Below are 27,500 nucleotides of genomic sequence, written 5' to 3' on the forward strand. Positions count from 1 at the left end.
GAGAGAATGTCTTGCATATTTTTTTTATTATTTACAAGTCTCTCCTACAGTTGTGTGTGACTCTTTACTCTTCCTGGCAACTCACCAATGGGGAGAGGAGGAGGAGGAAGATGATGATGAGGAGGAGGAGGAGGAGGAGGAGGAGGAGGAGGAGGAGGAGGAGGAGGAGGAGGAGGAGGAGGAGGAGGAGGAGGAGGAGGAGGAGAAGAAGAGAGGAGAGAGGAGGAAAGAGATAGAAAAATGGTTGGAGTGTGTGTGTGTGTGTGTGTGTGTGTGTGTGTGTGTGTGTGTGTGTGTGTGTGTGTGTGTGTGTGTGTGTGTGTGTGTGTCACTACTACTACTACTACTTACAGTTTTGAAGAGGACCTGAAGCTACTGGCAAGGATTCCAGTCTTCCCTGAACTCTTGGGGAAGACACAAGAGGAAGAGGAAGAGGAGGAAGCTGGGAAGAAGAGGAGGACAAGCACAGCACAGGGAAGAAGAGGAGGACAAGCACAGCACAGAAGAAAGAGGAGGAGGAAGAGAAGGAAGAGGAGGAGGAGGAGGAGGAAGAAGAGGAAGAGCATGAGAAGGAGAAGAGGGCAGGAGGAGAAGGAGAAAAAAGAGAAAGTAAGTTGTTGTTTTTGTTGTTGTTGCTGTTGTAAATAAAAATTGTTGATATTCTCTCTCTCTCTCTCTCTTTCTGTCTGACAGTGAGTTAAGTGTCACTGCTGGACTGGATCAGCGCCAAAGACAGCCAAAGTGATGTCAGACATTGCCCAACTCTGCTGCAGAGGACTGGCCCAGCTGTGTGTGTGTGTGTGTGTGTGTGTGTGCACCAGGGTGTCAGGTATTCACACCCAATTCTTGCTGCATAATTGTTTCTGCAGGATTGAATCAAGTTTGTAATCTTGCATTGTTTAACAAGTTGAGTTCTCAAAATTTTTTTAAATCTGGCTCCCCCTCCCCCTGTGTTAGAATATTGCATGTTTCCAAGGCCACAGGGATGCTTAGACGGGTTCTCAAGTGTTTCCTGTCACTAATGCAGAAATGATGTTAATCTGTCACTGCAACTGTAAAAACACCCTTGAAAACCTGCGTCACTTTAACTAAAGCCTTATAAAAGAATGTTTTTCCTGTCAGTACTGCAGAAATGTTGTTAATGTGTCACTGCAACTGTAAAAACACCCTTGAAAACCCGAGTCACTTCAACTAAAGCCTTTTAAAAGAATGTTTCTCCTGTCAGTACTGCAGAAATGTTGTTAATCTGTCACTGCAACTGTAAAAACACCCTTGAAAACCTGCATCACTTCAACTACAGCCTTTTAAAAGTGTTTCTCCTGTCAGTAATGCAAAAATGTTAATATGTCACTGCAACTGTAAAAACACTTGAAAACCCACGTCACTTTAACTAGAGCCTTTTAAAACAATGTTTCTCCTGTCAGTAATGCAGAAAAGTTGTTAATCTGTCACTGCAACTGTAAAAACTCCCTTGAAAATCTGCATCATTTCAGCTACAGCCTTTTAAGAGTGTTTCTCCTGTGAGTAATGCAGAAATGTTGATCTGTCACTGTAACCGTAAAAACACCCTTTAAAACCCACCACTTCAACTCCAGCCTTTTAAAAGAATGTTTCTCCTGTCAGTAATGCAGAAATGTTGTTAATCTGTCACTACAACTGTAAAAACACCCTTGAAAACCCACTTGACTTGAACTAAACACACACACACACAAACACACAGCACTAGTACTGCTGTTGCCACACAGATCAGTGAGGGGCTGCTGAAACAAGTGGAGCAAGAGGTCAGTGCTGTGCTTCAAGAGGCAGACCAGCCACAGATGAATGCTTGACTCACCATACTCATCATCAACCTGTGTCCTGTACTTTGTGTATAATATCTTTGAGTCTTGAATCTAATACACTCCTCACTGTTCACTTGTACATGTTGAGCCTCACTACATTCACGCAGGTCGGAACAAAATTAAGTTTGTCCATTTTGTGTGTCCATTCTTTATTGTGGCCATTGTACAAGATGCAACGTTTGTGTATGTTATGCTGTGTGTGTGTGTGTGTGTGTGTGTGTGTGTGTGTGTGTGTGTGTGAGGGGGTCACTTATTGGTGAGGGGCTGTGGGGAGTCACTGTGGGTTTGTAAACATACTGTGGGGGGACATACTGTGGCGCTGTGGCCTGAGGTGAGGTGAGGTGAGGTGAGGAGAGGAGAGGAGAGGAGAGAGAGAGAGAGAGAGAGAGAGAGAGAGACAGGCCAGCATCAGTGAAACAAAGCAGATGTTGTTAATTGTTGATGATGCAGGGGAGAGGTGTTGTTGTTATTCAGTGTTCTTCATTGCACGAGATGTTGCTGCTGTTGTTGTTGTTATTATTATTGATTGGCAACCAAGCCTGGCTGGCGTGGGCCTTGTCATGTGGCCCACAGGTAATTCTTAGTGGTCAGTCTATCGGTGAGTACAGCTGAGCGCTGCCTGATTGCACGAGAGGTATTGTTCATAGTTGTTCATTGTAGGTGAGGGAAGACACAGTATGTTGAGGGAAGGCAGCAGCTGTAGAGGAGTGAACAGCTGCACCACTGCCAGCAGCAGCAGCAGCAGCAGCAGAGCCCCACCACTGCTGAATACTTCTACTACCACTACTAACTACTGCTGATGTTTTTCTCCTTCTCCCAGCACAGCAGCAGACTCGGGTACTGTTACAGCTCTGCTTCCTCCTACAGGACACGTTCCCATCACCTTCACGTCCTGGACACGTGCACAAACTTGTGCCTGGGCAGTCTCACTGCAGCAGCTGCCAGTGCTGTGGCTGGGTGGCAGGAGGGAGGGACAAGCTGGCCACCCTCTCTGTCACCACCTGCTGGGGAAAGACCACCATTATCATCATCTTTGTTTTCCTTTTTTGTTTTCTTTCACAATTTACAAGGAATATTAACAGAGTTTGTTTTGTTAGTGTTGTCTGTTTGTTATTAAATGATGTGTTGATTGTGTTGTTGTTGTTTATGTGTTAGTTGTTGTTGTGTTTTGTATGTGTGACTGATGAATAAAGGCAGTCGTGTCACACTTACAGGTGTTTGTTTGCACCTCAACTCTACACAACAATAATGGGCTGGATAGATGTATTATTATTATTATTATTATTATTATTATTATTATTATTATTATTAGTGTATAATTACCAGTATATTTCAACAAACGCTGGAACTACTACTACTACTACTACTAAAAATATATAATCCAGGAGCTCTACTAGCATTTTTACTACCATACTGAACATTGCTATCCATTCTACCATCACCACCACTCTTCACCTTGCTCATCCTGTCCCTGCACCCTGGCCAGCTGCTGGAGGAGGAGGAGGCCCCAGTGACACTGGGTGAGGTAGAAGGTGGATGCCATTTCCTCCTGCTGCTGCTGCTGCTGTAGCTGTTGCAGCTGGTGCTGTGTGGCTCTGAGGGTCCCTCACAGACAATGTGGCACTCACCACACACAGCCCACCAATTATCTCCTCTGCAATAGTGATGAGAGGTTACATTAAAGTAGGTTACCACTTAAAAAGGCTTAGAGACACTTAGAAATACAAAAAAAAAAGAAAAAGTAAATAAATAAGACAAGGAAAGGTTAGGTTAGGTTGTGTTAACACTCAAAATGGTGACAAAAATAGTTTGATTGGATTTGGGAAGAGGAAGAAAAAGAACAACAGGCAAATATAAAATAGATTGGATTTGGGAAGAGGAAGAAAAAGAACAACAGGCAAATATAAAATAGAGAGAGAGAGAGAGAGAGAGAGAGAGAGAGAGAGAGAGAGAGAGAGAGAGAGAGAGAGAGAGAGAGAGAGAGAGAGTAGGTGAGTAAAATAGCAGGTGTAACAATAATGAAGTGCCTCCCTCCTTGACTTGGGACAGTGAAGGTGGTAACAGGCCCTGCCACCATCTCAAACCACCACCTTTCATCACCACTTGTTACTTTCAAGCCACCAGCGCATACGCATTACCTTCATTCCCTATTAACTTGAACACCTAAATACTACTAATGCCACCACCACCTTCACCACCACACATCAGTCAATTAATGAATAAAACCAATACTTCCCATTCTTGTATTTTTCATATAATGAAATAATGGAAGCAAGAATCACGTCGGCAGACAGACACAGATTGCTCTCTCCACCAGTCTTCCATCAACAGACTGACTGACTGAAAGACAGACAGACAAACACAGGCTGCTCTCTCCACCAGTCTTCCATCAACAGACTGACTGACTGAAAGACAGACAGACAAACACAGGCTGCTCTCTCCACCAGTCTTCCATCAACAGACTGACTGACTGAAAGACAGACAGACAAACACAGGCTGCTCTCTCCACCAGACTTCCATCAACTGACTTACTGACTGATTGAGTGAATGACAGACAGACAGACAGACGCAGGCTGCTCTCTCCACCAGTCCTCCATCAACAGACTGACTGACTGAAAGACAGACAGACAAACACAGGCTGCTCTCTCCACCAGTCCTTCATCAACAGATTGACTGACTGACTGACTGAAAGACAGACAGACAAACACAGGCTGCTCTCTCCACCAGTCTTCTATCAACTGACTTACTGACTGACTGAGCGAATGACAGACAGACAGACAGACACAGGGTGCTCTCTCCACCAGTCCTCCATCAACAGACTGACTGTTTGATTGATTGAAAGATGGACAGACAGACAGCCTGCTTGTATTTATTTGCTCAACTTCTCAACTTACTTAACTGCAATCTCAGTCATCTAATTTTCATTATCAAAGAGTCAATAACGTTAAAATATAGCCTCATTTACTAATATTATTACTCTCTCTCTCTCTCTCTCTCTCTCTCTCAATAACGTTAAAATATTGCCTCATTTACTAATATTATTACTCTCTCTCTCTCTCTCTCTCTCTCGCTGATGTCACATCACACAGGTCATTATATAGATGGAATTGTTTTAAATATACACTCATTTCCCAATAGAGTTAATTTTGTATTGTAAGTTTACATAAATAGTCCAATAATAGTAATCAAAACCGCAGACCTTTCATTACGTGGAGCTTCGATCTCAAATAAAAACCATTATATATTAAATCAGATAAGGTAACAGCCACCTGGAACACGAGGAGCAGGGGAGAGCAGGCGAGGAAGAGTGGGGAGAGGGGAGGGGAGGGGAGGGGAGGGGAGGGGAGGGGAGGGGGAGAGAAGGAAGGCCTGGGTATTATTATAGTTTAAGCCATTACACACTACGTGGTAATAACCTACCTCATTTTGTTCTTCTCACTATTCACATCATTTCTAATGATTACACTACTTGTCGGAAATTAATAATAACGCCACAATAGGCCTGGGAATGCACAGCGCTCTCAACCGCACCCAGCAACCACAACACCGTTAAGTCCGATATCCCTACCACTATTACACAACCACCACCATCCCCAACAATCACAACCACCTTCACCACAAGCCAGTCACTTTCACCATCACTACCAACACTCTTCCACCAACATTCCACCCCCCCCACCGCAACTACCACCACCATCACCCTAGTTAGGCAACCACTTCCATCCTCTACAACCACACACACACACCAAACACCACCACAACCACCACCTTGACCCAGTCACGTCTGCCATAGCCACCTCCACCTCCCCCTTCCACCATCCTACTCTCCACATCTCTCTTCCACTATCCACTCCTCCCTATCTACTACCAGGCCATACTCACATCCACCTCTCCCTCCACACCGCACTCCACCACAACACGCCCGCTGAGAAAAGATGCAACACCACCTCACCGCTGCAACACAACCGGAGACCCGTCACATCACGTCAGCGGGCGCAGGGCGAATGGCTGAGCAGACGGCGAGGAGAGAGTATCACGTGACTTGAATACTTGGTGCTGATTGGTCGAGGCTGTGCTGAGGTAATTGTCACTCAGAACAGAGCCGAACTCATAATACGGCTTGTAATGATAAAAAAGAAAAAAAAAGAATCACGGTTATATTAGCAGTAGAAGACACCAATACACCGTGAGGCAAGAAGTAAGAACAAATGAAAGATACATCAGTTTTACGAAGAGTAAGAAAGAAAACGGAAAAAATAGAACGCTCTGATTGGCTGACGGGAAGCAGGCCATCACTACAGCTTTCGTATTTATTGAGGCTTATATAGACTTTAAATAGCCACTTGAGACTAATAAAATAACGTAGTACATGTAGTGAGGATGTTTTCACCAATGAGAGACAGGATAATGCTACGAAAAAAAGAAGATATATTAGAGTCATTGGGGGAATGTAGTAAGGCAGTCTCAGGTATCATAAATGCACTTGTTTTTCATGAGGACAGGTTATGTGCCTGTATTCTGAAAAGCTTTGCTCTCACACCAGACTGTTTTCAAAGGCCACAATGATGATTACACGGGTTTTCAAGACTGCTTTTCCCTTTGATGGTGTAGAAACCTTACCAGTCTGTCACGAGGACCGAAGAAACATCCTTAAAACCCGTGTAATTTCTACTACAGCCTCTTGAAAGTATTCGGATGCGGGCAGATATGTTTCTGGATACTGTATAGGGTTTCTATAGACATCTGTTGTGTTTTGCTTTACTCTGCGATAAATTAACGTGTAAGTTGTGTGATGCGGGAACAGCTAGCCTGGGTGGACCTCCCCTCCTTTCTTGTTCCTCGGCTCGCTACGTACTGGGGTGGCGCCGCGCGGCACTAAGTGATCCAAGCCTTACAGGAAACACTTAGCAAATGACTGTTTAAATTTTTGTATGTGTCAGTGAAGGAAATGTACAGACACGCGTAACACAACAATACAGGGCTTGTTATCATTATACAATTAACATTTCTCATCATCTTCATTGTATTCATTATGCACATCACTCTCATCATTATTATCACCCTCCTCCTCCTCCTCTTCCTCCTCCTCCTCCTCCTTCCCATCATCATCATCATCATCATTCTCATCTTCATCATCATCACCACCATTATCATCATTATTATCACCATCATTCTCATCACCATCTTCACGAGGTCATCACCATTCTTTCTCGTCCTTCTGGCAATGATGACCCTAATGACTACACTGAGAAATGGCCTTCATCATCGCAGCCATTATCATCATTAATACCATCACCATCATTATCACCACCTCTCACCACTATTGTCATCATTGTCATCACCATCATTCTTATCACCCTTACTTTTTATTGTTCCCAAACCCACCACCACCATCACCACCGCCACCACTGTCATCATCATCGTCATCATCATAATCATCATCATCATCATCATCATCATCATTGCTCGCCATTGTTGTCCTTTAGTCTTATGTAAAATTTTTACAGCGCAATCTTGGTTACCAAAAGAAGGGAAAAGAGAAGAAAAGGAAGAGGAGGAGGAGGAGAAGGAGGAGGAGGAAGAGGAAGAAGAGGGGAAGCAAGAGGAGGACAAGATGTTGGGTGATTAGGGTCATGAGAGAGAGAGAGAGAGAGAGAGAGAGAGAGAGAGAGAGAGAGAGAGAGAGATTGTTTTTGTTGTATGATTAATTTATTACGCTTGGAAACGCGCCAGTGTACAGGGAGGGATACACCATATAGAAATACTCCCGGCAATATAAACTGATAGTTGAAATAATGACAGCATGAAGGCGAGCAGGTTGTGGTGAGGCAGAAGGTAAGTATCAAAGGCAGGGACAGCAGACATAAATGAATTAACAACAGAGTGAAGCTGGGCTTTTATAAGTTGAAAGTAGGTAATACAACATGGAACTTGTGATATTTTAACCCGTGCACTGTTCACTACGTACAAGTAGTACAAGTACGTGTCTCTTAGGGAAATGTTTAGGACGTACTTGTACGTTTGCCGTTTTGCACAGTTGTGCGTCCTTTTATTTTGTTTTTGTGTAGATGTGGATATCTTAGTCGTAATAAAGAATAATTTGGCAACTGAGGAAGTTATTGTTTGTCACATATACATAGAGTTTTGGCGGGATATCCAATGAGCCGTGTGCTTCTCTATTTATAATGAACATTTTCAATGTATTTTGTTACTTTGTCTTCACATCCATCAGCATATTCACAAAATCAATGGAATTTAAATGATTTCAAAACTATAACATTGGTGTGTAATAAAAAAAAAGTTATAAAATTTTTGGCGCGTTTTTCTTGTTTAGCGGTGGTGGTAACACTGGCCGGGGGAGCGGCCACCTTTCTCCCGCTCTCATTCAGCGCGTGCCTGCTGTCAAGTCCGGTTCACTGCAGGCGCTGACAATGCCGTTTCATAAAAAAGATACCCAAGGTATTGTCTGAGGCTGATATTTCAGCCCTTCTTGATGATGAAGGGGTGACAGAGATAGGGGACAGTGATTCATCAGACGATACTAATGATCCTGATTACTCTGGTGAGTCAGGCACAGAGGAGGATGACTGTGAAGTAGATGATGTGGCTCACTCACAACAACCTCATCCAGCAGTGCACAGATACAGCCACAATCTCCAAAACGGAAAGCCACAGAATGTACAGATACTATATCGAATGGGTACCAGCATGGTAGTGCAGGACCACCTAACCCACCAGGCACATGTCAAAGTCAACACAACACACTGCACATAGTAACCCCCCCCCCCCCCCCCCCCGCTGCTGACATGGAGTGGAAATGGATAGATGGGAGTACCTTTCTTCCCTCAATACTTCCGTTTGATAGAGATGGTCGTGGTATTTGTGACTCCTCAGTCAACGAAAACAGCAGTGAGCGACATTTTTCGGCTGTTTTTTTTACAGAGGAAATAATGAAAACCATAGTTGAAGAAACAAACAAATTCTACGGTTTTACGATTGCTTGCAGAGTACTTTTACCCAACTCTCGCTTCCTAGACTGGCATCCAACAACTGTAAGGGAAATGAACTCTCTCCTGGCACTTATTATGCTGATGGGGCTGAATCTTAAAGAAAAGTATAAGCTTTACTGGTCGACTGATCCACTTCATCACGTGCCAGTTTTCAGTAAAGTGATGTCAGTAAACAGATTCACTGCCTTCCTGCAGTCCCTACATTTCCATGGCAACACAAAACCCACTGATGATGATAGAATGAGAAAGATATATTTGCAACCGCTTCAAATCAACATTCAGGCCATTTCAGAAGTTGGTTATTGATGAAAGTCAGGTACTCTGGCGGGGTCATTTGTATTTTCGCCAGTACATCTGAACGAAGCGTCATAGATTTGGCTTGAAACTATATGTTCTCTGTGACTGTGAAACTGGCTTCATATTAGACATGATTCTGTACTTAGGAGCTGGAACAGACATAAACCTAACGCAGGGACTGGGCAAGTCAGGGAGTGTTGTAAGCACTATGCTTGAGCCTTATTTGGGTAAGGGGACACATTTTATATGTTGACAACTGGTACACCAGCCCTTCTCTTTTTCATTTCCTACACGAAAATATGACAGGGGCCTGCGGAACATTGAAAGCAAATAGGAAGTTTATGCCTAAATATCCCCCTAAACTCGTGAAAGGAGAAGTCATCCACAAACAAGCAAATAATAATATTCTCTCACTTAAGTGGAAAGACAAGAGAGAAGTTCATTTGCTTACCACTGTTCATGAGGCAAAAATGGAGCGGAGTGAAGACACTGAGCGCTGCACGGGTATACCTTCATCTGCAAGCCTCAAGGTGTGATTCATTACAACCTAAACATGAGGTTGTTTGATAAAAGTGACAGTATGATGTCGACAGTGGAATGCAAACGCAAACAATGAAATGGTACAAAAAACTGTTTTTCCATCTTGTTGACTGTGCCACTCTCACGCACACATCCTGTACCAGGGCAGCACAGGGAAGAAGAGAACACTGTATAATTTCACCAGAGGTTGTGAGACAGCTTCTCGAACAGTACTCTGAGCCACGAAATGGGGTAGGAAGGCGTGGGGCCGCAAATGGTGATGACCCTACACGCCTCACAGGACGTCAATTTCCAAAGACCATCCCTGCCACGCCGTGTGAGAAAAAAAAGCAGAAGCCTTGTCACGTATGTCGCACGTCAACACAGCGCCCCAAAGCACGGAAAGACACGCGATATATGTGTGTGGAATGTAATATTGCTGCTCTCTGCCTAGAACCGTGCTTTGAGCAGTGTCATACTCTAAAGTAATGCTAAATGTGTCACATAATCATGTACACAGTGTATACAACAAATGGAGAAAAATAGGCACAGGAAATAAGTAAGCAAAAAAAAAAAAAAAATCAGGACAAAAGTTTGTAAGGAATATACTTGTAAATGATTGAATGAATGAAGTAAACTCCAATCCCTCCTCAGGATCCCTCTAAGCGAAGGTGCCTCTGGCGTTTTGCCACTGTTGGTGGGGGGACCTGAGGAGGCATTTTGCTGATTTTTCTTGCAATGACTATTGCTTCCGTGTCAGAGACCCGTCTTTGTGTGCTGAGCGCATAACAGAGGTGATAGTGTCTGGCATGGAGGCGTACATTCCTCACTCTTTTTCTCGTCCTAAACCTTCTAAACCTTGGTTTAACACAGCTTGTTCTCGTGCTACACATGATAGAGAGGTGGCCCACAAAAGGTACTTAATCCTTACATCACCAGAATCTCATGCACTTTATATTTCTGCCCGGAACCATGCCAAGTCTGTTCTCCAACTAGCCAAAAACTCCTTCATTAACAGAAAGTGTCAAAACCTTTCAAGACCTAACTCCCCTCGTTACTTCTGGCATCTGGCCAAAAATATCTCCTATAACTTTGCTTCTTCTTCTTTCCCTCCTTTATTTCAACCAGATGGCACCACTGCTATTACATCTATCTCCAAAGTTGAACTCTTCGCTGAAACCTTTGCTAAAAACTCAACCTTGGACGATTCTGGGCTTGTTCCTCCCTCTCCTCCACCCTCTGACTACTTCATGCTACCTATTAAAATTCTTCGCAATGATGTTTTCCATGCCCTCGCTGGCCTAAACCCTCGGAAGGCTATTGACCTGATGGGTTCCCTCCTATTGTTCTCCGAAACTGTGCCTCCGTGCTTGTACCTTGCCGAATCAAGCTACTATATACAATTGAAATTTAAGGGAAGCTCGCTACTCCACCACCAACACAAGGTGCTCAGTTGTCTGTGTCTGTGTCAACGTTCTCAAACATAACATAACTCTCTGGAGAAACTTTATTGGTTCCTTTGATATGGGGTATTAAAGGGTAGCACAGAGAGAGAGAGAGAGAGAGAGAGAGAGAGAGAGAGAGAGAGAGAGAGAGAGAGAGAGAGAGAGAGAGAGAGAGAGGGAGAGAGAGAGAGAGAGAGAGAGAGAATTACGGTCATTTCGCCCACATGTCAATTCGCCCACAAGTCAGTCAATTCGCCCACAGGTCAATTCGCTCACATATAAGAGTCAATTCGCCCACATATATTTAAAAAAGAATTATTAAAAAAAATCTACATACATGTAAGATTAAGAAAGTGGTGACAAAGAATTAAAAAGAAACTTTGTAACTGATTCAGAAATCAGTTACAAAGAATTAAAAATAAACTTTTATCAAAAGACAGTTAAATAAATATAATATTCAGAAAGTAATGACCAAAAAGTAGTTACAAAGAATAAAAAAAAAACTTTGATTAAAAGACAGTTACATACATATAATATTTAAATAGTGACAAAGAATTAGAAACTTTTATTAAAATGTAGATTCAGCTGCGCACTGGGCCATTCAGGTGAGCACACGCTTTCAGCAACTGATATGCCGATCGCTCACCCCTCACGTGTTCCTCCCAAAGAGTAAATATTTGACCTTGTAAGTTTCTATATTTTTTCCGTTGTATCCTTCGTAGCTTTTTTTTTCGGATACTAGCCTTATGTAGATAGATGTCAATTTAGCCTCTTTGTGGAGAAGGCTTACGAGGAGGTGAAACTGGAGGTTATATCTACCTGCAGCACGTTTGTTTAGTCGATTGTGCCAGCCTTCAATGTCATTATTGGTGCGGATAGACTGATTGAAAATACGAGTACTCCAGCTAGAAGTTGGCCATAAGGAGTTGTGGATCCATGTTCTTGAAATGTACTGCATTATAGTCTGTAACTGGGCTGTGGTAGCTTGACGTGAGAGCCATTCAAACACGGGACCTATATCTGCCTCAGGCAGAAATGGAAGGACCATCACTTTCCGTAAGTGTTTGTACGTCCCGTCATCATGTGTGTATGCATGCTGGAGACCAACCTCTTGAACCTACATAAGTATTTCAAAACAAAGAAATTAGACATTGTATTGTACAAAAGAAAAAAAAAAATCTGGTCATATTATGGTGATCCAATTTGTTTTAAAACTACTATTCGACAGGTACTATATATAAGAAATCTGTAGGCAATTAGCTAAATTGACTAACCTTTCTCCATACAGCTTGCGTCCAATGGTATACGCATCCCTTGACCTTGGCATTAGGCAAAACCTCAGGCAAGACTTTCCACATTACTTCTAGCTCAAAATTCAGGTTTTTGGGCTCTGTCGGTCTTAAAATTTGTCTTTGTTTGCTGTTCTTGCCAAATGCTCTGGCTTAGGCAGACTAGGGCATGGTGCATTTCCTATCTCTTTTAGCAACACATCATCCACTATACCAGTCGCTGGTTTAAACAGATCTTGTGCTGCCAGTTTCTTTACTTGTAATGTTACTTTAGTGACGATATCAGAGCCAGTTGGTGGTGAATGGTTGTGCAACACGTTGTTCTTTACATATTTTCCACTTCTCTGCGTTACTAGTGCCTTGCATGGGCTACTTTTAGGGCGATTAGTACACTGCCAGTAAGTTACATTCGATCGCTGCATTTTTTTGTTGTAAGTGTGCCCGTGACTGTCAACGAGCTTATCTCTACCACGCTGTGTGCCCTTTTCAAAGAGCTGGAATGTAACTTCACTTTCTGGCTGCAGTTCAGTATCTTGTTTGGCTGGGTCGTCAAGTGAATCCTCTACTTCCATTGGCAAATCAGGTGGGTCATCAACTGAAGATTCTTGTTCAACTGCAGGGATGTATGGTTCGTGTTCCATGGCAGGGGTGGCTGGGTCGTCCACTGGATGGGAGGTTGGTTCGTCAGTGAAGGTGCAAGTATTACAATTCCAGTCAATGGAAATACCGGATTTCATAGCTGCCCAGTAATCAGCACGAGATACGCCAGTATTGCATTTCCTGTGTTGTCACCTCCCACACATGTCGCACTGCAGACCTTCTTGCCTTGCCCTTACAGGTACGAGGCACTGAATGCACTCGTCTGTGCAGTCTACCATCTTGCCAGGAACTGTTTTATTCTATGGTCAATTAGTAATTACAAAACATAGGAAATGAACCACCAAACAACACACACACACACACACACACACACACACTTCCATAGGCTTTGTGAATAGTTTCATATGAATTAAGTATATTTTCACTCCTTGACTACCTTACTAAAAAAACGTTTATTATTATTATTATTATTATTATTATTATTATTATTATTATACACACACGCACACACACTTGATTCCTTATCTTCCACCTCCTCCCTCCCTCCCTCTCACCCCCCTCTCTTCTTCCTCCCTGCCAGCTTATATCCCACACCATCCCTCCTCCCTCCCTCTTCTCTCCCTACCTTCCTTCCCTCCTACCTCTCTTCATCTTGGCCCTTCCCTCCTCCCTCCCTGCTATCTCTCTCTTTTCTCCTTTCCTCCCCCCTCCCTGCTGCCCGCCCCACACACACTTCCCGGTAATTCAGTGGTTAGAGCGCTGGCTTCACAAGCCACAGAACTGGGGTTCGATTCCCCGGTTGGGTGGAGATAATTTGAGTGTTTCTCCTTTCAAGTGTAGCCATGAGATAGTTATAATTGTTAGAGTATATTTCTTTGCCATATTTGTAATGCTATGATTATGCATTGTTGAATTGTTTAACCCAGCTATCTTTAACGCAATTAATTTGTTGTATATGTACATTTTTAGGGTTTACGATTTTGTGATGGAATGTGTTTTTTCCAGTTCACGCTAATCATTAAAAAGAGTGATAGCAGTCTGGACTTTGTGTCATATACCCTAGGAAGACAGCCACAGTAGAGATCAGTGGTGTGTATTTTACCTAGTTGCATTTACCTATAGCTGTGACATACTAGATATGAGCTATTATCGTAATATCCTGCCTTCGGTATATCCTAGTACTATCTGCAAAATCAGGTTGGCAACCCTGCCCCAGTGTGGGCGAAATGACTCCACAGTGTGGGCGAAATGACTCCATAGTGTGGCGAAATGGCATGTGGGCGAAATGACCGGATACCGAGAGAGAGTACTACGCCTTGACATAGAACGCCAGTCAGGGAAGGGGGCAATTTGGAGGCTGAGTTTAAGTAGGGATTGATAGTTGTCTCTAGGCTAACCTTTCCTTCTGGTGCTTCGATAGCCTCTCAGCAGACTCTCCCTTTTTTGTCGCTTTTTCCGCCCCCTACTCTACATCCCCGTTAATTTCCTTTTGTCCCAGGCTGCCTTCACGCAGGATGCTCATGGCCTTCTTCCTTTAGCGGCGGTGTTCAGTGTTCACTGTGGTCACGTGCGTCAGTAGTAAGCAGGAACTACATACGTGAAGCAGTAGACCTTGACTTGAGCAGCCACCACCTGCCATGATGTTAGCGGGAGGGGCGAGGCGCCTTTCCCACACTCGCCCCGCAACCGCCTCGCTGCCAATCAGCCCCTGGCCTTTGTCTTTCCCAGCCGTTGGCGGCGCCGCACGCCAGTCAGGGAGGAGCCTCGGCCAGGCTGGCCTATCACGTGGCGGCGGGCTTCCCTGCTCACGCTGTCACCCAATGGAGGAGCGAAGAGAGGCAGCTGGAGGAGGAGGAGGAGGAGGGTGATGTGTTGCTACAAGCTCATGTTGCTTCCGACAATAAATTTGGTGTCGCGTGTGTCAGAATTCACACAGGCCTGAATTATTGCTTCACAAGGTCTGAAGGGGCGTGGAACTCTGAAATATGGTGATGAAAAACTGCAACACATCACAGCTGACGCACGCACGCGGAACAGTTATTGAGTGCGGCGGAATGAGGGAAGCAACAAAACGCAATCGAGTACAAGCATGGACAAAAGTCGAGCAACATTCTGTATTGACTTTCACTGCATCGAACATTTTGACATTTCTCTCAGTCTTTAAGTCCTCTGACCCGCAGACACCCTGTTCTCTGTTCCGTAAGGAGGCTGTCAGCAGACCACACTTCAAATTGAGGAAAAGTTAAACACAATGGAAATGAGTGCAAAATGTTACACTTTTGACCACGCCTGTACTTGATAGAGGGTCTGTGTCAAGGCATGTACAGCTACTGACACACTAAATTAAAAGATTACGCACCGGGCAAGGTTGTGAGTCCTCTGAACGAGGCGCCAAAAGTGTACAGTGGTTAACGTGAATTCGAGAGCTGTTGGTTAGAGAAATTTATGGGTAGGAATGCGAGGAAGATATAGACAAACATGTTTTATACAGAGACAGCCACTTACAAGTCTACAGGCAGGCTTCGTGCAGTTTCCTATATAGTCTTATGCAGTAGAATGAGTACTGGTGGTTGGTGAGGTCTGGTTGTGTGTGGAGGCATTTGGGCAGACTGAAGCCATCAAGTATTTGGTGGCACTGATTGGGAAGGGACGGAAGTGTTAGAGGGAAGGTGAAAGGGTAGCAGAGAGAAGAAAAACAGAAGTGAAAGGCAGTTACTGTTTTACGGCATCATGCAAAGCTGAAAACATTGTGTGCGGGAAGACATTTGAAGAGAAGTATAGTTTTACAGTAACATTTGTATATTTGCTGTGTTTGAAAAATTCCAGTTTGATGGTAAAAGGAACAGCGTGTTCAGTTCACAGCCATCACTCGGTTCCAAGAGATCACGGGTTCGAATCCCAGGCAGAGAGGAGATAGATTATGTTTGCCTGCTGTCACGCCGCAGTCTGTGTTCATCTGGGAAGAAACTCGTCATGCAAACAGTGAAGCCGCGAATATATGCTACAGTCTCTCTTTCTGTTACCTCTAATATATATACTGTTCTATATACTTTTTTTTTATGTTATTTAACTTGACTATTTTCCTTGATGATATCGTTTCTTGTATTCCCTTTACTGTTACATTTGATTTACCTATTGTTATTATTATTATTATTATTTTTATTATTATTACTATATTTTTTGACGTCCGGGTCTCCTGCTCTATCAGGGGCAAGACGGTGCCTGCTAAAGAAGGACTTTGGTTATCCCACAAACATATTATAATAACAACAAAAACAACAGCTTCCACAACAGCGTGCTAAAAGTAGTGAAGATAGCCTGACTTAGATACAGTGTTCCTTGCATATGCGCCTCTCTTCCCTCACGGCTTTCCTGCCATTACGCACCCCCCCTCCCTCCCTGTACCATTAATCATCCCGTGTTGGTATTTCATAGATAACGCTCCGCAGAATTTGCTAACTGTATAGAACTGATATAACCCTGCTTAAGACTCCCGCCACGTCGCCATGCTGACTCCCTCCCTCGTACGTGGCTCCCATCGCGTGATGCTCCGCGTCTTATGATCTACTTATCTATTTTTATAAAGTGTGATAATGTGTACACAGGTTTTCACGAGACACTGTTGTTTTCGAGTGATTCTTGGACCTGACCTAACCTAATCTAACCTCCCCTAACCAAACTAAACTAAAGAAAACAAAAGAAAACCAAATCTAGCCTAACCTAACTTGACCGACTCGAACCCAAACCAACCTCACCTAGTCTCGCTCAATTTGACCTAACATAACCAAACCTAACCCAAACGAAACCTAATCTAACTTAATCTAACTTAACCAAACCAACCAAATTAAATCAAACACAATGAAGAGAGAACCTGAGAGAACCTGAGAGAACTTAATGTACCCTAACACTACCTAAGCCAAGCTAAGTCAAACTAAACCACACACACACACACACACACACACACACACACACACACACACACACACAAACACACACACACACACACACACACACACACACACTGTTTATTAGCGTAAGGAATAGGCCCATACATAAATGATTAGGGCTGAACTATACGGTATGACATATGAGAGAGAGAGAGAGAGAGAGAGAGAGAGAGAGAGAGAGAGAGAGAGAGAGAGAGAGAGAGAGAGAGAGAGAGAGAGAGAGAGAGAGAGAGAGAGAATCAGTGTGCCTTCTGCAGCTGTGGAGAAGGAAAGGAGGATGCAGGGGAGATGATGAAGAGGAGGAGGAGGAGGAGGAGGAGGAGGAGGAGAGAAAGGAATATGATGAATAACAATTAGAATAAAAAAGAAACGAATAAAACTGAGACAAAACAATAATAAAGAGAAACAAACAAAACGAAGATAAACAAGAAATAAAACAGGAGGAAAATGACTAAAAAGAAACACTGAACATGGAAAATAATAAACAGTTAGTTGGAAAAATAATAAAAAAGTATTATACACGTATGAAGGATTACACGTACCCACACACGCACACACACACAGACATACATACAGACAAAGACACAGACACACACACACACACACACACACACGGACCTAAATTTCTTGGTGTATTAAATTACCACTTAATTAAGAGGAAACATATATTCCATAACGAGAAGGGATAGACATTAGAGCCACCACCACCACCACCACCACCACCACAGGACGATAAGGTAAGATATTTCACTAAATTCACATCAACACATATTGACTTTTTTGGTGATGTTTTTATTCCATGGCATGTTGTTCATATCAGTCTCTTATTCAGTGGAGTGTCTCTCTCTCTCTCTCTCTCTCTCTCTCTCTCTCTCTCTCTCTCTCTCTCTCTCTCTCTCTCTCTCTCTCTCTCTCTCCCTTCCCTCCTTCCTTCTGATATTTCACTGATTGATTATTCAGTTTTTTTTCTTTAGTCTTCCTTCGAATGTTTGTCTTTCTGTTCTATTCTGGGTTTGTGTTTGGTCTTTAAGTTTTGGGTCTTTTTAGATTTGTTTCGTGTGATTAATTTTTTTTATTTTCGTTTCTTGTCTTCCCGCCCTCCTTCCTGCCTTCAGGGTCGTGGTGTATCACACTGTAATGTCCATTTAATATCACGACCTGCTCACGACCTGCCCTTCCTGCTACTTGAGTTTGTCAGTACCTATTCACGTAAGACCTACTCTGATAACCAGCTTCACCTACGAGGTCGTTCACTTCCATCTACTTAATGCTGCTTACACTTATGACCACTCACACTTATGACCTATTTGGATGGATTTCTGTCTACTTACTGCCTGTGCTTATATTACTTCCATGTACGACCTATTCACTGCTCACACTTACGACCACCTTTATCTACGAAGGCTTAGACTCAGGAGGCTCTACACTTGTGACCGTTTTACAGTTACGAGCACCCACACACTTCCGACCACTTGTACTTACGACCACATTACACTTACGATTATTAACTACGACCACCTGCTATAATGATCACCAATATTTAAGACCACAACACTTACAACCACTTACCCATTTATACACACTGAGTTACTTGAAGTGGTAAAGAGCGATGTAAACTTGGTTAGTGTTAGTCTCTCTCTCTCTCTCTCTCTCTCTCTCTCTCTCTCTCTCTCTCTCTCTCTCTCTGGGATGCGGGCTCTCCTAGGGGTCTTATAAGAGGTATATGGCCTATGTAAGTTACTCGTGGGGGTACCTTCATGTTCCCTACACTACTACTACTACTACTACTACTACTCCTATTACTACTACTACTACTATTACTCCTACTACTACTACTACCACTACTACTACTACTACTACTACTACTACTACTACTACTACTACTACTACTACTACTACTACTGCTGCTGCTGCTGCTACTACATTTAACACCAAAACCAACTGCAACAACTACCATGTGTGAGTGATTATTTCAACACAAAGGCACCATTATCATTAAGGCTAATGGAGCACAACAAGGGGCCTGGGAACATTCTCTTTTGTATACTGAACACTATAATAAATAAAATTAATTTAATACGAATATTAGCTTGCTATAATAAAATAAACATTTCTAAAACAATAACAGCAACAACAACAACAATAAGTACTACTACTACTACTACTACTTCTATTACCACTACTACTACTACTACTACTACTACTACTATCACCATCACTTCCACAACTATGAGTACGACTAAAACTACCCTATATAAAATCCCTCATTCCAGATTCTCACCACCACCACCACCACCACAACCACCACCACCGCCGCCATCAATTCCCACCTCTCTTTCACCTGTACAACCAAACGCCGTCAAAGTCCAATTTTCTATTCAACTTAAGAGAAAACGGCCCTTTTTTCACTTCCCTCACGCCAGTGGTAACTAAAAAAAAAAAACTATTAACTTAGGACTCAGAGAGAGAGAGAGAGAGAGAGAGAGAGAGAGAGAGAGAGAGAGAGAGAGAGAGAGAGAGAGAGAGAGAGAGAGAGAGAGAGAGAGAGAGAGAGAGAGAGAATAAAAAAGGACTTAATCACAGGAGAAAGCTGTGAAGTGTGTGTGCGTGTGTGTGTGTGTGTGTTATACAGTGGCAGCGGTGAATAGGGATGAAACAAACACACACACACACACACACACACAGTCAGGGATCAATAAGGGACGTGAGGGCGGCGTGTTAATTTTCCAAAAGAACACCTGTAAAGAGCGACTCGGAAGCACAGGTCGATGAAAAAAGGAAGTTCTTGGGTCACGGTGCTGGTGTTGTAACTTGTAGTGAAAATTGATCTTCCCGCCACCAGGTGTTGATAAGAGAGATTGGTAGATGGATAGACATATATAGATAGGTAGATAGATAGATAGAAGGAAATACATTGATAAAAATAAGATAGAGCTGAATAGATATTGAAATAGATGGATATAAGAATTGACAGATAGAGAGGTAGATAGAAAGACTGATAGATATAGATAGATAGTTAATGATAGATATAGATAGATAGTGCAGAGATTAACAGAGATAGATACACACATAAATACGAAAAAACGACAACAAAATAAACACACAAACAAACAACAGAGAAAAAAATACATATCTAACAAATCAAACTCATACTACTGTACATTTTAATAAACAGGAAGACGAAAAAAAAAAAAAAAAAACTGACAAATTAAGATGAGATGAAAAGCAAGACTAAAAGAAGGAGAAGAGACCAGAACAGAAGCACATTTCAGTCAACACAGTAACTAAGTGACCACTCTCAGAAACAAACAGTAGAAAAAGGAGGATTAAAAAAAAAAAAAAAAAAACGAAAATTCAGTAGATGAAGGAGAAAACTCGTGGGGTCAGCGGTAACAACAGACACACAGACAGATAGATAAACAGGTAGACAGACAGACAAACAAACAAAAGACAGGAAGGCATGCAGGTAGACTATATTTGAGACTGGACAAAGAATATAAGTAGGTAAGTACTCTTATTCTCCCTCCTTTAATTCTTCACCACCTCTTTCTTCCTTTTCTCGTCCTTACAGGGAGGGAGAGAAACATAGAAACAGAGAAATTGGGGAATCGAAGGAAAAGAAAAGGAATGAGGAAAAAAAGAAAATGAAAGGAAGAAACGATGAGAAAGTAGAGAAAGGAAGGAAGGAATAAAAGGAGAGAAGCAGAGAATTGAAACCAGGCAGGAATGCATGGCAGGAAATGAAATAAATTGGAAAGAGAGAAAAGAAAGGAGGAAAAAAATATATATATAAAAGTAATGGCAAGATAAAATAGACAAAAAAGAATGAAGAGGGAGAGAAACAGGAGTTGGAAAGCCACGAAGGAAGGATGTGTGATGAGCAAGGAAAAGATAGAAAAGAAGAATAGAACACAATAAAAAGTAAATAAGGAACAGTAAGAGAAAATAGACAGAAGGAATGGAGAAAGAGAGAGAGAGAGAGAGAGAGAGAGAGAGAGAGAGAGAGAGAGAGAGAGAGAGAGAGAGAGAGAGAGAGAGAGAGAGAGAGAACGGACAGATGGCGTGGGAAAAGAAAGTAAAGAAAAGGAATAAAATAAGTAACGAAAGAAGGAAACAAGAAAAGTAGACTGATAAAGAAACGAAGCCGAGAAAAGGTCAGAAGGAAAAGGAAAAATAGGAGAACAGAAAAAAACAAAAACAAAAGATAAAGCAAGAGAAAGAAAATGAAGAAAAGAATAAAGGCAGGCAGGCAGGCAGGCAGGCAGGCAGCGAGGACGGGTGAGTGGAAGCGGAAGGAAAGTAAAGGAAAGAAAAGTTGGGGGGGAAGAAAGGAGTTCATTAAAACCCGTGCCAGAAACACGACCTTCTTTTATGTATTGAATCTCGCCTTCCCGAGAGGTGACCGCCCCGCTACTGCTTCATCAAAACACTCCACACACAGACTGCTTCGTTTTAACTGCTTCATTCAAGGCTCTCCCCGGCTCGCCCTCCCCTTCCCTCCCACCCCTCCCCTTCCCTCTCTCTCGACTCGCTCCTCTCAAACCTTTCCTCTCCTCCTTCTCCTCCCTCCCACTACTCCTTACTTTCCAGTCCTTCATCTCCTTTCCCCCCTCTTCCTCCCTAATCATTCCCCTACCTTCCTTACACCGTCTTCCTCCTCCTTCCGACCCTTCTCTCTCCTCCTTCTCCCTTCTCCTGGCGACCCTACTTGCTTTTCTCCATTCTCTCCGACCCTTTCTCTCCCTTCCCTTTCCTCCCCTCTCCTCTTCCACACCAGTCTTTCCCTCCTTTCTTCCCTAGTATTCAACTCCCCTCCTACCCATCCCTTCTCAGTGTCTCCTCCCCTTCCTTCCTCCTCTTAAGTTCCTCTTTCTCCTCTCTCCTTAAACCCAAACTCCCAGACTCTTCCTACCCTTCTCCTCCTCCCTCCTCAGCGCTTCATCCTCCTTCCCTCCCCTCTCCGTCCCAGCGTTTCCTTCCCCTTCCTCCCCCCGGCGCGGCTTTATATATATATATATATATATATATATATATATATATATATATATATATATATATATATATATATATATATATATATATATATATATATATATATATATTTTATTTATTTTTTTTTTTGTTCACCTAGTAGCATTTTTTCTCCCTTTTATTTTATTCCTCCATTTATTTAGCCCTTCTCTATCATCTTCGTTATTATTACTATTTTTTGCCTTTTTTTTAACTTCCACCATCTTTCGTCTCTCTTATTCTCATATCTACAATTATTTCTCTTCTTCCATTATTATCTCTCTCGTGTTCCTTTTTTTTTTTTTATCTCGCACCATTCTCTCTGTCTCTCTTGATTTCTTTTATTTAATTATCTCCTTCTTCTGTCATCTTCATCTTCTCCCCTTTTCCTCCCTCTATATTTCAGTTTACCTCTTACCTTTCTTCCTCTCTCTCATTTTCATTCATCTATTTAACTATATCTTCTTTTTTTCTCTATTATATGTTTCTCTTTTATTTTCATCGTGTTTGCCTTTTCCTCTATCTTTACTAATCCTTCTCCTTTATTCTTTTTATCCTTTCATCATTTCGTCTCCCGCATCACCCTCTTCTTTATTATTTTTATCTATTATTTACTTTTGTTACTCTCATTCCTGTTTTTCTTCTGCTTTAACAATAAGAGGATTTTTTTTTTTATATATATTATATAAGAAGGGCACTGGCCAAGGGCAACAAAAATCAATAAAAAAAATGCCCACTGAAATGTCAGTCCCGTAAAAGGGTCAAGGCAGTGGTCAAAAACTGGTGGATAAGTGTCTTGAAACCTCCCTCTTGAAGGAATTCAAGTCATAGGAAGGTGGAAATACAGAAGCAGGCAGGGAGTTCCAGAGTTTACCAGAGAAAGGGATGAATGATTGAGAATACTGGTTAACTCTTGCGTTAGAGAGGTGGACAGAATAGGGGTGAGAGAAAGAAGAAAGTCTTGTGCAGCGAGGCCGCGGAAGGAGGGGAGGCATGCAGTTAGCAAGATCAGAAGAGCAGTTAGCATGAAAATAGCGGTAGAAGACAGCTAGATATGCAACATTGCGGCGGTGAGAGAGAGGCTGAAGACAGTCAGTTAGAGGAGAGGAGTTGATGAGACGAAAAGCTTTTGATTCCACCCTGTCTAGAAGAGCAGTATGAGTGGAACCCCTATACTATCTCTCTCTCTCTCTCTCTCTGTCTCTCTCTCTCTCTCTCTCTCTCTCTCTCTCTCTCTCTCTCTCTCTCTCTCTCCATCCCCAACTTGTCTGAGTGTCTGATCCCAATGATTCCTGTGACTACTATCACGCTCCACGGCGGGGATGAGATGTGGCAATCACGATCATGCGAGAAACGCGAGGCCCACCTTGGCCAGACATGAGTGTTCGGTTGTGTCATCCAAACACTCAGGTACACCGATTCCTTAGAGGTGACCAGACGCCGCGGGGTCATCTGTAATCTACATAAAAATAAAATCCATTGTCTGCAAACTCTCTATAGGTACTGATTAGGAAGAAGAAACCAACAAGAATTTAACTATTCCCTACCCGCGTCATCCTTCTTCTTACGCCACATTAAATACAAATATTAAGTTCTCTTTGTTTAATTTTAATGCTGCTTGCTAAGAATATTAAACTTTTAAAATATCAACAGATTTTCTCAAAGCATCTACCCACACGCATATCCTGAGCACAGAACACGGAATGCTCCTCAGACGTTGTTAACCTCAATGCAGCTTGATTGAGACTGCTACTTATAAGATATCAATAGATCTTCTCAATGCATCTGTCCCCACGCCAGTCCTGGGAGCTGACAATGGAATACTCCTCAGACTGGAGCACGTCCTTGGTGGTGAATGCTGAAGGCGACCCTTGAGCCAGATGATCAAGGCTTTTGCTGCCAGAGCTTAACATGCCCTTCCTTTGAACCATCTGACCGAGTCAGCGGCTTAACGCCGTCTGTTTCCACAGTGTATATAATACGTAACAACAGCGGAGCTCGAAATAGAAGGGTGGACTAAAGCAAAAAAATTGGTAGTGACCTAAAATTAGCCCTGTATTCTGATCCCGAAAATAGCAGCTTAGGGTTTTCCCGTAATTCTAATTCCTCTAATATACTGTAAAGTACAAAAAATAATAAATAAAAAATATATATATTCTCAAGTTTTGCAAGGAGGTTGTAAGAACACCAGGGGACTTTGGCCTCAAGGAAAATGAAACACACAAAAAGGGAGTGCGACATGCCGGCTTCTGAACACTATACCACTGCAAATCTCCGCATTCCTTTCCGACAGGCAACTTGATCTAGACAGCTACAGACCAGACGGCAACACTCAGAAAACACTCCAACACCAAATGCGGCTTGTCACCACCACACACTTCCGATGCCTCACAAAATCATCTCCCTCAGCGACTTAATTGATGCGCCTCGTCCACACATGTCTGGGACACGCCCCACCCAGCTCGTGTGAAATGACTAAAGAGTAATAGTTGGGAATGAACGGCAGCACCCACTCACTTCCTGCACACTATTTCACAAGCGCGATAAGACTGACCACTGATTCCTCACCACCAGATGTTTGAGACGCAGTCATGCATTCCTGATTTTTTTTTTCTCTCTCTCTCTTTTAAGGATTATTTTCAGAGGCTACTGAGAATATTAGTTTTTTTTTTTCTGTTCTGTTGATGGTGTACAGCTCTTGTTCACCAATGACAATGATCTGGAAGACATCTCTTGTAACTCTATCGGTTTCCACTAAAGTCAATTAAAGGCAGGTGAAACAAGACGCCGAGACGAGGGCGCGACCACACAAAACCCGCCAAGGAAGACGCGGCATTCCAGCTTTTTCTTGGCCCATTCCACCAAGGCAGTAATTACAAACATTAATTGAACCCACCAAACTCATGAACATTTATCATTTGGGTGAAGGAAATTAGAGACCCCACGGAAGAAGAAGGCAGGTTTCCATTCCCGCGGCTGCGTCCCTCACGCCAGCGAAGCATCATGATTACTGCACATGCTCAATAAAAAAAATAAATAATAATAATAATAATAATAAATAAATAAATAAATAAATAAAAAATAGCTGCACATTGTATCTTGGGTAATTCCTGCGCTTTCCTTCCTTGGCTTCTGAGCAGGATGCCTATATATATATATATATATATATATATATATATATATATATATATATATATATATATATATATATATATATATATATATATATATATATATATATATATATATATATATATATATATATATATATATATATATATATATATATATATATATATATATATATATATGTCCACCTAAGCTTCCTTCACATATTGGTCACTTCACGCTAAGGTTGCAGCTCAAATAATCTCGTTTCGGTAATACGCGTCAAGTATGAAGAGGGCAGCATAACGCGCGTATATTGTATTTCATTAGTAGCTTAATAGCGGGACTCAAAACCATCTTGCACTCCCCTCGTATTGAGGTCAAGCAGCGTACTTACCATCACCATCATCAGTAGTAGTAGTAGTAGTAGTAGTAGTAGTAGTAGTAGTAGTAGTAGTAGTAGTAGTAGTAGTTCTTGTTGTTGTTGTTGTTGTGAGTTTTTGTATGTAATATTTAGTAGTTTAAAACTAATATAACAGACCATTGATGAAAGGATATTTGTTTCTATTAAGTTTAATTCTCAGCATGTAATATTAAACAATTTAGAAAATTAGGATTTAGCAGCGAGTTAAAGCCTAATTAATATTGTGGCAGCAGTTGCGGTTATACTCTAAGGTTAAATGACAATATATTGTTTATTGTTAAATGAACATACATATTTTTTAAGATAACCTGAAAAATAGAAAAAAAAAAGTGCGCAAAGGTTGTTTCTTGCCTCTTTATCAAAACATGTCTAGTTCACGATATTTAGAGTCTAGCCTACTCACTGACAAAAATGTTAAATAGCCGCGGTATCTTCACCGTACAAAGGAGTAGTAGTAGTAGTAGTAGTAGTAGTAGTAGTAGACAATAGAAGGAAGAAAACTTTCGAGAATTTTTTTTTTGTTCTTCTCTCTCTCTCTCTCTCTCTCTCTCTCTCTCTCTCTCTCTCTCTCTCTCGTCGTGTATATATTTTTGCTGTTCTTATTCTTTAGTATCTTCTATTCATGGTAACCCTTTTACTTCCAGCACGTCGTAACGCTCAGCACAAAAGCATCATTCATCCATTCCCTCTCCCTTCCCACTCACTCACTTCACTCAAACAACAACCAGCAAAAGTCACGGACATGCTGAGCTTCGACTAATTATTCCGACCTCTCGCTTCCTAGAAAGTAAATCTACAGTGTGAATTTTCTGGTAACAAGCTTTTCTCTTTGCTCTTAATTCTCAATGAGTGTTTTGCTCCTCGCCTCCCCATGACCTTGTAATGAATGCAGGTGAGGCAGGTATGTTTAGAGACGTCGCAGTGAGCGTTTTGATACCAGATAGCGCCAGAATTTTTAATTCTCGCCGGAAAATAAATACTTTTTGGGGCAAGGTTTTACAAGCTTACAAAGGTGTATCGTTGCACAGTAATGCGTCTGAATTTTAAGTCAATTAATTTCGTGATAACTGACAGCACATGACATTGTTTGAGCCTCTATTCATAATTTCAGATGATATTCTTAAAAGAGCCTACAAGTGTATCAAGGCAGGCAATCTGTAATTTTCTACTGACCTCAATGGAAGTATACTAATATATAATTGCATTTTCATGTACTAAACAACAGGCAAATCCATTTAATGTAAAGAAAATATAATTTTGTATCAGAGACTTTATTTTTGCGGTACGATCACTATCCTCGGGTACTTGGGCAGCGAGCAAACCAAAACACAGGACCACGCTTACTCGACTACCCTGCACAATGGATACATCACCGCCACAATCATGGACTACAGCGGAATTAAGAAAATTCCTGAAAGAACGAGCTATACCCTATTCTGGATATAGTAAAGCAAAGTAAAGGCCTTTGTATCGGCAAAACTGAGAGGCTATTGTTTACACTTTACACTCCTACCTAATGGCGCGCGGCGCTTTCTTTGACTGAAGAATCATGATCAAGATAAGTACGTCGTACGTCCGCCAGCGGTGCTGTTTTTTTTTTTTTTTTTTATTTCACTGATTACTTTCATATACAGGACGTGTCAGTGATATCTGATATTTTTCAACATTCCCAGATAAAATGCACAAGCCGAAACCAACATCCTTTTATTTTTACTGTTCATACTTACTTAAAAAAAAAATCATTACCTATTTTTAGTTTTATCTTATAATTCAATTAACAAAGCCTTATCATACACCAGTAAGTATGAATATTAATATTAAGGGTTATGTTTTTAATTTTAGATACACTTGTGCAGCAATTCATGCTGTACTTTTCCTGCACATCGATTTCAAATTTAGCTAAGACACCCCTTTGCCCCACGAAATCGGAGACAATTAAAAATGCTGGCGCTGATAGGTATCTACCAGCCTCACTGCCACGTCTCTATCTGCATGGATATCTGCATGGAA

The 27,500-nt window shown here is 42.0% G+C and overlaps 2 long non-coding RNA genes across 8 annotated transcripts in view; one reads left to right on the top strand and one right to left on the bottom strand.

Annotated features, from left to right (window-relative positions):
• Positions 1-3,050, top strand: part of LOC135097972 (uncharacterized) — a 15,928-nt gene extending 12,878 nt beyond the window's left edge. For 4 of the 6 annotated variants that reach the window (XR_010266392.1, XR_010266391.1, XR_010266393.1 and 1 more), the window contains 2 exons: positions 354-609; positions 2,662-3,050. This is a non-coding gene — a long non-coding RNA (uncharacterized LOC135097972). Of the gene's footprint in view, positions 1-353; positions 610-693; positions 789-2,661 lie in introns of those variants that run through there. The other 2 variants (XR_010266390.1, XR_010266394.1) reach the window with 2 other exon arrangements.
• The window catches only part of LOC135097973 (uncharacterized), a 65,165-nt gene continuing 39,630 nt past the window's right edge, over positions 1,966-27,500 (bottom strand). The window contains exons 4-6 of one of the 2 annotated variants that reach the window (XR_010266396.1): positions 5,724-5,849; positions 3,297-3,495; positions 1,966-2,842 (exon numbers count right to left, since the gene is read on the bottom strand). This is a non-coding gene — a long non-coding RNA (uncharacterized LOC135097973). Of the gene's footprint in view, positions 2,846-3,296; positions 3,496-5,723; positions 5,850-27,500 lie in introns of both variants that reach the window. The other variant, XR_010266395.1, reaches the window with a different exon arrangement.

Source organism: Scylla paramamosain, unplaced genomic scaffold (assembly GCF_035594125.1).
Source record: "Scylla paramamosain isolate STU-SP2022 unplaced genomic scaffold, ASM3559412v1 Contig38, whole genome shotgun sequence".
NCBI lineage: Eukaryota > Metazoa > Arthropoda > Malacostraca > Decapoda > Portunidae > Scylla > Scylla paramamosain.